This window comes from Caretta caretta, chromosome 2 (genome assembly GCF_965140235.1).
Source record: "Caretta caretta isolate rCarCar2 chromosome 2, rCarCar1.hap1, whole genome shotgun sequence".
NCBI lineage: Eukaryota > Metazoa > Chordata > Testudines > Cheloniidae > Caretta > Caretta caretta.
Window position 1 is genome coordinate 47385982 of NC_134207.1, and position 12428 is coordinate 47398409.

The window sequence follows — 12428 nt, forward strand, 5'->3', positions numbered from 1 at the left end:
CCTATCTAGACTTCTAAAAGCAGCTGAGGATCTGACAACCTCTAAGGTCGTGAACACGAGTGACAAAGGATGGACATTCATCCTCATTCAAAGTGTGGGAGTGGGTTACCACTATCATCTCCTCATTCCACTATTCCCTGCCTACCCACCCGTCTCAGTTCAGTCTCATCCAAACTTAAATTGAGCCATTTATCTCAGGCAAATCATAGTCTCAGTCAGATCCTGGGAAAGACCAGTGATCATGCTGCTTGAGTCCAATGACACAGATATAGGACCTTGTTCTCAGTTATACTAAGAAGTCTATGCCATTTTGGAGAGCATAACCTAAAAGTTAGTGGTAATTCCCTGGCCAGAGTTAAACTGGTATAAGAGTTCTTGAGTCCCATGCTCCCAGCCTGTGGTGTAGGGGGTGGATTTACAGAGAGGACAGAGTGAACGGCTCTATGGCTATTCTCTGATTTCCAAAGCCTGTGTGGGTCATGCTGTATATTCTTTAATGTACTAGGTTTAAACTTCTTTTCCTTTCCTTCAGAGCCCTGTCATCTCCTACCTATCCTGCCTGCTCTCTTATCACATCATTTCCCCCTGTTCCTGCCCCTTCATTCCTTCATTCCAGTCATTCAGTGCTGGTGGCCTTGAGGTCCTGTTTGTTTGCTTCTCCCATAGTGGTCTCTACATTTTCTTCCACCCTATTCCCTATATCTGGAACACCCTCACTGAGTTGGTCGGCCAGACCACTACTTTTTCAGTCCTGTCCCTCCTAAACCCCTAGATTGGACACAATGCATGCAAGAGATGAGTCAGTACACCTACTACTTTATTTCATGTATATTTGAAATGAAAATCATTGCGCTCACTGTGCTGTACCCTAGTCTTAGCTGAGCATTCTTACAACTACAGTGCCCACCTGCTGAAGTGAAGAAACAGATTGACAGAGCCAGGAGAGTAACCAGAAGTTACCTACTATGGGACAGGCCCAACAAAGAAAATAACAGAACGTCACTAGCCATCACCTTCAGCCCCCAACTAAAACCTCTCCAATGCATCATCAAGGATCTACAACCTATCCTGAATTTTGACCCATCACTCTCACAGATCTTGGGAGACAGGCCAGTCCTTGCCTACAGACAGCCCCCCAACCTGAAGCAAATACTCACCAGCAGCCACACACCACACAACAGAACCACTAACCCAGGAACCTAAATCTGCAACAAAGCCTGTTGCCAACTGTGTCCACATATCTATTCAGGGGGCACCATCATAGGGCCTCATCACATCAGCCACACTATCAGAGGCTCGTTAACCTGCACATCTACCAATGTGATATATGCCATCATGTGCCAGCAATGCCCCTCTGCCATGTACATTGGCCAAACTGGACAGTCTCTACGTAAAAGAATAAATGGACACAAATCAGACATCAAGAATTATAACATTCAAAAACCAGTCAGAGAACACGTCAATCTCTCTGGTCACTCAATTACAGACCTAAAAGTGGCAATTCTTCAACAAAAAAACTTCAAAAACAGACTCCAACAAGAGACTGCTGAATTGGAATTAATTTGCAAACTGGATACAATTAACTAAGGCTTGAATAAAGACTGGGAGTGAATGGGTCATTAAACAAAGTAAAACTATTTCCCCATGTTTATTCCTCCCTTCCCGCCCCCCATTCTTCAGATGTTCTTGTCAACTGCTGGAAATGGCCCACCTTGATTATCACTACAAAAGGTTTTTTCCCCCCCACTCTCCTGCTGGTAATAGCTCCCCTTACCTGATCACTCTCCTTACAGTGTGTATGGTAACACCCATTCTTTCATGTTCTCTGTGTATATAAATCTCCCCACTGTATTTTCCACTGAATGCATTCAATGAAGTGAGCTGTAGCTCACGAAAGCTTATGCTCAAATAAATTTGTTAGTCTCTAAGGTGCCACAAGTCCTCCTGTTCTTTTTGAGTAGCTGTATAATCCTACTGCTATAACCACTGTCCTTCCTCTCCATCTCATTTCTACTGTCTTGTTTCCCATTCATCACATCATGACTGAAATTAGTTCTCTTTCTCTGACACACACGCACACAGAATTACTTCAGCTTCAATTGAAATGCAATAATTAACAGGCAATAGCATGCTGCACAATAGTCTATCATAGGCAATGATAAATAGCGTATGCAATTGAAACTACAGGGGAAATGTTAAATAGGCAAATTGCAATTATTTAGGCAAATTAGTGATTGCCCAGGACACTAGTGCCAACACTCAGCTACTACTACAAAAACTATGTAGTACTATAATATACAGTAGTAATTATGCTTAGCATTTCCATAGCACTTTCCTCTCCAAAGTACATTATAAGTATGAATTCATTCTCACAACACCCTTGTGAATCAGTGAAATACGCTTTGTTATACTTTGTTTAGGTGTTCAGGACATTGCTTTAACATTTCAGCTCCAATAGTATGTTGCCCCTTAACATCATACTGGGACATACCGACTCAAAGAGCCGAGCCGTCTGTAGAATCACCAACAGTATCTTGCAGCATATCAAGCTGCACTTGAACCACTACTAGAACAAGTAATGTGCAGGCCCTGTGGTGCTTAACTCAGGAGATAACATACCAAGTGGGATTATGGCAGAAGACTTCTTTTTAAGAATAATCATGGCACTGTTTTCTACCTTATACATTAACAATGATCTAAGGTAGACTTTGCAGTCCATATTATGACTACGTGACTTTTTCTTACCTTGTCAAAATTGATTTTTGGAGTTCAGCACAGCATCCTCAAGTGCAGAGGGCTAGAAACATGAAAAGGTAGATAGAGGATGAATAATTTGCTTCATTAGTATCAGTTTGATCCCACTCAGTGTCAAGAGATAGTAATGGGGTAATATTAATTAGTTTATATTCATTAGTTAATATTTGTACAGTTCTTTGAGGATACAAAGTGCTATATAAGTGCTAAGTATTATTACTGTTAATCCGTTGAATCTCTTGGATTTGTATTGCTACTGCCTTCTGGGTACTATGAAAATGAAAAACTATGAATACATGACTAGAAAGTTGAGTGCACGGTCATAGAAATATAAGGCTAGAAGAGACCTCAAGAGGTTATCAAGTCCAGCTCCCTGCCCTGAGGCAGGATTAAGTAAACCTACACCATCCCTGACAAGTGTTTGCCTTACCTGTTCTTAAAAACCTCCAATGATGGGGATTCCACAACCTCCCTTGGAAGCCAGTTCCAGATATTAACTACCCTTAGAGTTAGAGTGTTTCATAATATGTTACCTAAATCTCCCTTGTTGCAGAGTAAGCTCATTATATCTTCTTCTACCTTCCGTGGACATGGAGAACAACTAATCATGATCCTCTTTGAAACAGGCCTTAAAATACTTCAAAACTTATGTCCCCCCTGAGTTTTCTTTTCTCAAGACTGAACATGCCCATTTTTGTAGATCAAGTTTTCAAAGCATTTTTATCATTTTTGTTGCTCTCCTCTGGACTCGCTCCAATTTATCCACATCTTTCTCGAAGCATGGAGCCCCGAGTTGCACACACTACTCCAACTGAAGCCTCATCAGTACCAAGTAGAGTGGGACAATTACCTACCAGGTCTTAGATAGGATCCTTCTGTTAATGCACCTCAGAATATTAGTCTTTTTTTTGTAACTGCATCACATTGTGACTCATATTCAATTTGTGATCCATTATAATCCTCAGATCCTTTTTAGCCGTGCTACTACCTAGCCAGTTATTCCCCATTCTGTAGCAGTTCCTTTGATTTTGCTTCCTAAGTGCAGTACTTTGCACTTGTCTTTATTGTCATCTTGTTGACTTCAGACCAATGGTCTAATTTGTCAAGGTCATTTTAAATTCTAATCATGCCCTGAAGTACTAGCAACTTCAATGCATTACTAACCTCTGCTTAGGCCATTCTGCTGCTGTCAGGAATACTTGGAAATGCTGAAGAATTACCTATTGGAGAGTCTCTTTCCTGTTTCAGATGGCTATCTTCTAGTATGAATAGACGATGTCTGACCTCACTTATGCTGGTGTTACACTGGCATCATTTCACTAACTTCATTGGTGGTACTACTGATTTACACCAAAGTGAAATGAAAAAATCAGGCCCATTCTTTGTCTCTTCACGATATTACAAGTACTCTTATTGCTAGCACTGACAAGAAGAGATTTTGATCTGGTAATGTTTGTGTCTGTGCCCAGAACAGCTCCTTAACTAGCTTCACTGCTGCTGCTCTGTTTGTATAGGTTATTGTTACTCTTCTTGCTATCAGCATCATAATAAAGATAACATTTTGCCCTTTTATGGTAACTTCTATGTTAGTTTCCCAAGCATTTTATAAACGTTAACAGATGTAGCCTTGAGGTAAGTATTCCCTCTATTTTATGGAGAAGAGACCGCTGGTCAGAGAGGCTAAGTGACCTTCCCAAGATCACACTGCTATTCTCTGGGAGAGTCAGAAATAGAATTGTTGTTTTGACTCCCAGTCATCTGCTTTAATAGTCAGTTACATTACTACCTATTGCAATGCTGCTGTTTCTTCTCACTGCATAACTTGCCTCTCTAGAGATTGTGTCTTTTAAAGCTATTTTCCCTGCTATTCTTAATGACCACATTTTCTTTCAAAGCACAGAATGATACAGCCTTCTCTCTTGTATTAGGCCCAATGTACATTAGTGGAGTGAATGAAACCAGTCATCTTTAGCTGGATGAGATATTGCAGAAACTATCGCTTTTGTTTTGGGCTCAGTAATGGGCAATCTGGTGGCTCAAAAAGCAGTGAGCATCCTTCTCATTTTAAAGGTTGCTTATAGTACATTAGGAGAGCTGAAAGGAGTCCAACTGAAGAGAGAACAGCATCTTTCTTTTCCTGTCTCCTCCAGGTGGCAGACAGATTCTGACAGGCTTAGCTGAATGAAAATATGAACAGGGTCCTTAATAACTAATTCAATCCAGTTGGATTCGCATTTTTATAAACTTCTACTGTAGTTATGGAATCCAGAGGCCAGGATGATTTAGGACCCCCTTTACATGGCATACACTTAGGTAAATCAATAAATGTTTTTAAAGTGATTTGGTGCCTATGAGAAGTATCAGATTGATAGCCCTGAAGACTGATTTTTTAAATTTATCTTTATAAACAGATAGAACCTTGCATACAATTTTGCCTTAATCATAGTTTGGTGAGACAACCTACAACTAAGAGAGTACATCGGTGTCCATGCCCATTCAGTCTTTGGCCTCTCTGCCAAGACCACGGGCAATGGTCCTAGATACTACTATTTGTATTGATGACTGTTCTTATGTGGATGCTTGTCTGCTATCTATCTATTGTACTGACTCTTATGATACAGAAGAGGGAAGACATTGTTGTAATTAATTACAAAGAGGGCTCTTTATTGAGACCAGTAGACACAGATAGACCATGTGGTTCTCTGACTCAGGCCTTGTCTATATGACACAGTTTTGTCAACAAAAGTCAGGTTTCATTGACAAAACCGTGGAGGTGTACACACTGCAATGCTTCTTCTGCTGACAAAACTCTCCTGCTTTGCCGAATAAAACCACCTCGATGAGAGGCATAGAGCTAGCTTTTTGAGGCAAAGTTATATCAACAAATACACAGGCATCTGTCCCTCCCCCTTAAAAGGCCCGGGAATTTTTGGAATTCCACTTCTCGTTTGCTAAGTGTGGACCATGTGGACTATGGCGGCTCCACACCACAAACGCTCTCCTGCTTAGAGCACACTTGAGTTGTTGGATCTGCTGGTACTGTGGGGAGAGGAGGCTGTGCAATCCCAGCTCCACTCCAGCCATAGGAACTTCAATACCTACAGTCAGATTTTCTTGTGGCTTGTTGGATAAGGGCTAAGAATGGGACACACAGCAGTGCCGTGTGAAGATAAAGAAGCTGAGGCAGGCATACTAGAAGGCAAGGGAAACCATCGCTCTGGTGCTATGCTGAAGACCTGTCACTTCTATAAGGACCTGGATGCCATTCTCAGAGGCAACCCCACCTCCACTGCCAAGAGCCCCATGGCAACTTTGGCAGGACTGGAGGCAGCGGACAGTGGACTCAACCACAAGGATGAAGTCATGGACAAGGAGGTCGAGATGGAGGACGATGTGGAGCATGTGGCAGGGTCATCTGGTGGCACGGCAAGTCAGGACCTCTTTTCCACTCTGGAGGAGTCTAGCCAGTCCCAGCAGTCTGCCTCTGGCATGCATGATGCAGGAGAGGAAAGTTCTGGTAAGTGAACTTTTTGAGTTGATGCTGCTCGGTTATATGAGGTAGAGGTGTCCTTTGCTCTATACGTTCTAGAAGTGGGTGAAGGGATAGACATGTACAAAACTAGCTGCATTTGCATATGCTCCACATTCCCCTGTGTATCTAAGCAGTGTGCTGGAACAGTGTGTTAATCCACACCAAGATTTCATGGGAATCCTACAGAGAGAGTTCTAAATTTTTTTCATGGAGGTTGTGGTGGGGCGCTTGCCCCACCCCTATGAGAGATAGGGCTAGAGTAGGCCAGAGCGGCGGCACAGAAGGGCAGCCAATCAGGAAAAGGCCTACTGGGAGCCAGTCAGGGCCAGTAATACAGCCAGCCAACCAGAGCTAGGCTAGGCCCCATATAAAGGCTGCCCAGGAAGGGAGCAGGCATTCTGTCCCAGACCTTCATGGAGGAAGGTCTGTCTCCTGAGCAGGAGACAAGCACCTCGGACAGACCAGTGCTAGGCAGGCTTGGGGGAGCATAGAAGGGCTCCGGCCCAATACCTGCCAGACTGCAGGCCCTGATAGAAAGGGCCTAGAGGGTGCAAAGGGTGAGAGGGGAAGTGGCCCAAGGACAGTTAGAGAAGGGGAGAGAAGGAGAGCAGGGAGGCTGCCACTGGAGGGTCCCTGGGTCGGGACCCAAAGTAGTGGGCGGGCTTGGGTCCGGGCTTCCTCCTTGTACAGCACCTGGCTGTGGAAGAGTGGCCGTGACAGACTGCAACCGGCCCTTGAACAGAGGGGCTAGACTCGAGGGGTTGTGGCTGGCCACTGTGGCAAGAGTGAACTGGAAGGACTGCTGTTAAATCCGCCCGCCGGAAGGGGGCAAGTGTGGACTTGGGGGCATTGCCGGAGGGCAGTGTCCTGGAGAGGACACCGCGAGCTGGGAGCAATGTGGATCGAGAAGCCAGTCAAAGGCGAGAGACGGAAGGGACACCACCAGCAGAGGGTGCTCCACATGAACTAATTCCCAGAGTGAACAGCAGGAGGCAGTGCGGTGGTGAGTCCCAACCCCATCACAGAGGTACTCATCAATCCTCTGCCAAAGGTTTCTTGGCAGAGCGGCTTTGGTCCTTCCCCCACTGTAGGAAACTTTCCCATGCCAATCAGCAATCACTTATGCAGGGACCAAAGCAGCACACAAGTGAGCAGCATAGGGAATGGGTCTGAAGCCACACATATGCAGGAAATGCACCCTTGCATTCTTGCTTACCTGTTAGGAGTGTGATATCAGTTTCAATGACCCCTCACCTATGGAAAATGTTGGCAGAATTTTCAATATTGTCCCCAGTTGCCTGCGGTTATCCCCTTAAAAAAACCACCAAGACACTTTGCCCCATCTTGAGTGCCCCCCACACATCAGGCCAAACTTACCGTGCTTAGGGTGTTCTCTGAAATGTGTGTATGCCAAGACAGTGGAAAAAGTGATTCATATGTAAAAAGAGGTGTATCTTACTACAATGATTCGATGTTGTGCGTGAACTAACAATCATGCTTCTATTTGTTTCTCCAGCTTCTGCAGATGTGGTCTTCTGAGGAACCCTCTACACAATGGCAGAACACCTTCATCAGAGAAGGAAGTGACCAAGGCAGAGCAAGGAGGACATGTTCTGAGAGGTGATCCAATCCTCAGAGGCCAAAAAAAGAGAACACAGGGAGTGTAGAGAGACTTTGAAGGAAAAATTTAAAATAGAAAGGCAGGACAGAAAAGAGAGTGCGGAGCAAATTGTAAAGGGCCAGGAACAGATGATAAAAGTGATGGAGCAGCAAAGAGAGATGTTGAAGTCCCTCATCACAATCTAGCAGAACAGATGTGTTTCCCCTGCCTGCCAATACAGAATTGCTTTCCATGCCCTCCCCAAATTCCTCCCACACGTTTCTTGCAACTTCCTGGAATGAATCAGTACCCCATTCACTCCAGCCCTTCAGACAGCTTATAGCTGCACTTACACACAGCTATGAGAGACTACACTGCCCTGCACTCTTATCTCCCTCCCCACCAAGCTTTTTTGTGTGTTCTTAGTTGGCATTTAATAAAAACAAACTCTCTGAGAGATAACTAATCTTTATTTGTCTCCTACACAAGGTGTTTGCTGCTGGTAGTAAAAAAACAATGGCAATTTGATCATTTGCTGACTACAAATCCCGATCAGGAATCATCAAAATTTTCATCAAAGGCAGTAATTTAACAAATCGTGGCAGAGTGCTGGGTTTATTTAGTCTGTAGAAGAGGAGAGTGAGGGGGGATTTGATAGCAGCCTTCAACTACCTGAAGGGGGTTCCAAAGAGGATGGAGCTAGGCTGTTCTCAGTGGTGGCAGATGGCCGAACAAAGAGTAATGGTCTCAAGTTGCAGTGGGGGAGGTCTAGGTTGGATATTAGGAAAAACTATTTCACTAGGAGGGTGGTGAAGCACTGGAATGGGTTACCTAGGGAGGCGGTGGAATCTCCATCCTTAGAGGTTTTTAAGGCCTGGCTTGACAAAGCCCTGGCTGGGATGATTTAGTTGGGGTTAGTCCTGCTTTGAGCAGGGGTTTGGAGTAGATGACCTCCTGAGGTCTCTTCTAACCCTGATCTTCTATGATTTTAGATGTGTTTATAACAGTGACCACACCAGTAGAGAGCAATGCAGGATCCATCCTTTCAGACAGAGATGGTGGGTCCACAGTAAACAGGGGCTGTTGAAAAATTCTGTGAAATGCAGTCAGACCATGGAATGATGGGACGGACAAAACTGCATCATGGGACTTTGAGCCCACACCCATGATGCACTATAATTTACTTCACCTTTCCACAACTCCTAGCTACAGAAGGTAGCAAGTAGCATTGTGGGATAGCTCCCAGACTGCACTGTTCTCATTGTTGATGCTAGACCACCAACTGTGGACATGCTCCACCAACAGTAGGAGCGTTGTGTGAACATGCACAAGCAATGTAATTATAACAGTTTTTGATTGTCGGCATAACTTGCATCGACAAAACTGTACAGTGTGGACAAGCCCTCAGTCGCTCCCACACCACATCAGTGTATTCTACTATACCTAATGTTATTATGCATCATCTCCCTAAATGCTGGCCTGGATTAAGTAGTAATGGATGTACATCTGTTCCTCTGTGTCTGCTTTAGCTACTATAACAGTAGGTCCCTTGTCCTCTCTGTAAGCTAGACACTAGAAGAAGACTTCACATGAGCTTGTACTCACATAGATATAAAATGTACTGGCTATCTACGTGTCTCTATTTATACCACACTTATCATTGAGGTATCCAAGTAGCTTCCAAGAAAATAAAAAAGGTGGTTCATTGGTAAATGTTTTTTTTTCCTTCCCTTCCCATCCCATAGTAGTGATGGGCATTAATTACTAGAGGACAGCTAAGGCACACAGTTGTTTCTTGCTTTCGGCTCTAAAATCAGTGAGATTCATGTTAAAAACTGAGACAATGAGCTTATTTTGCATAAGTTACTTAATAGTTATTCAAAGCTTCATCCTTTATTTGAACATGCAAGTAGAGGTGAAAGAGTCCATAACCCCTTTTCTCTACCAAGAGCTATCCTACTCCTGTGGATCAGATTCTGAGAAACTCTCACATGTTGAATTGTACCTTATTCCAAGGTAATCCCAATGGAGTAAATTGGAAAGAGTATCAGAACTGGCCCTATGTGAGCTATCAATAACTAGGGAAACTTCAGTGGTGCTGTATATACATTTTAATTATTGAAAGAAAAGAACATTAGAACTTGGTACTAGTCTTTACTGCAGTTGAGAGAAGACTGTAATGAGGTGAGTGTTTTACATGAGAAATTAGTGTTTTCTTTCCTAAAATGCACCAGTGGTCTCCAAGTTATATTTGTGCTTGAGAGATAAGCCAAATGCCATTACTCTGTCCTGCAGTAGTCTGTATTTTTAGAACAGATAAAATAACCAACACTTGCATTTTTTACATCTGCGATATGAGCCAATAACCCCATGAAATTGGATGAGCACTAACCTTCTGTAAAAAATGATTAGCCCTATGTTCTAAGATAAAAATAATAAAATATGAAAAATATTTGATGGACAAGAATTGCTTTTTCTAAGATGACAGTTATGTTTCTTTGTGAAATTTTTAAGAGCAACATATTTTTTTCCAGAAATATATGAAGCAGCGAGTAACATTTATGATTTTAAAATTCAGTGAAATACAGAAGGCAGCCTCAGAGTGATATACTTTTCTCAAAAATAATGTGCTAACTGATATTTCTATTCATGCCTTTCATTCGTAAAAATACTCTGAGTGAGTGCAAGCAGGGAAAATTTGCCAGTGGTGATATGAAGGAGACACTATGCCTGAAAGTTCCTGTGCTGAGCTTGATGCTTTAATAGGCATGGGAGAGAGTGCATTCTAAGTATTGTTGGACCTCAAATTAAAACTTGGTTTTTAGATATTATATTGTATTTGCTTGGGGCGTTAGGGAAAGTTTTTATATTTTCAAAAAGAATATTTTATATAGAATGCATTTGAATTTGCAAGGTAAGTATAAGCTTGGAACACTTCGACAATTTCAGCTTCAAGCTTACAATAGTTCTTTTTGAATACTTTATACTTAGGTTCTGGCTTTTGTTTTTTATTTTAAAAAATACTTAAATGGCTCACACATACTAATTTAGGCTTTCATTAAAGGCACATATTTAAAGTCACAATATCTGAATATAGTCATGAGACAAACACGATGAAGGGTAAAATTTCCAAAACTGTCTACATGACTTAGGCTCCTAAGTCACTTTTGAAAATAGAACTTAGGCACTTAGGCACCTATGTGTCACTGAAATTCAAAGGGGCTTAGATGCCTAAAAGTGACTTTGGCACTTTAACATGGGATGTAGGAGCCTTAGACCCTTAGGCACTTTTGAAAATGCTACCCACTGGATTGACTTTGTGTAAGCGGGGGAATAGTCCCGCTATTGTGGGGAACTTTCCTCGCTTCTGCACTACCCCGGTGAAGTGGGCTAGTGAAAGGATCTGAGTCCTCGCTCCCATTTCCTTTACCCAGTGGCCTCCCTGCTCTTGAGGACTCCCCTTCCACTCTCCTGTCTGGCAGAGTCCTTGTAACCCCAATAAGGCTGGACCCTGGATTCTTGGGGGTCTCTACCCCCAACCCTGCTGCGGTCACCGAGGATAGGGGCTAGGGTGTCCCTACTCCAGGGTACTCCCTCTGCACTGGGCACTTCTCTGACCCACTGACCATTACATACAAGGTAAAGCAAATGCAAGTTATTTAATCAACCATTAATTTTAAAAAGAATAAGGGAAATTGAGAAAGGTTAAAGGAAACATGTCAACCCGCTCTGTGGCAGGGAACATCACAAACAGTGTCTCTGGAATGTCAGGGCAGTTCACAGTCTGTTCCTTGTAAGTCCCAGGCCTTCTTCTCAGGCCCTGGCTGTGCTGCAGGGATGCTGTGGGTTGGACACTTGCTCCGGTGGTGGTCTCATGCTCTCAGGCTCTAAGTGGTAGGACCCTTCTGCCAAGTGTCGCCCCCGCCCTGTCGGGGTTACGATCCAAGCCTGGCCTGCAGAGCCTCTTGGCTGAGGCGTCTCCCTGTGCTGGGCCTGCTGCCCAGGGTCCCCCTCGGTCTTCCCAGCTGCTCACCGCACCCAGCTCCAGACTGCTCCAGCCCCAGCTCCACCACTCTGTCTCTGCACTGCTGCTGCTGCTCTGCCTCCAGCTCCCTGGGCTGCTTCTTTGGCCCCTCTGGCTCTGGTTGCTGCAGCTCTGCTCCCAGGACAGGTCTGCTCTGCAGGCTACTTCTGTGACTCTACTCCCAGCACTGACCCGCTTCCTGGGCTGCTTTTCTGGCCCCTCTGGCTCTGGTTGCTGCAGCTCTGCTCCCAGGGCAAGTCTGCTCTCTCTGGGCTGTGCCTCTGGCTTTGGGGCTGCAGCTCTGCTCCCAGGACAGGGTCTGCTCTCTCTGGGCTGTGCCTCTGGCTTTGGGGCTGCAGCTCTGCTCCCAGGACAGGGTCTGCTCTCTCTGGATCTGGCACGGCTCTGCTCCCCAGCTCAGCTCAGGCCCCCACTTTCTCCTTCGCTCGGCCCCACTGTCTGACCCAGGCAAATCCAGCTCACACGGAGGACGGGACCTCCCTGGCATCCTGACTCCC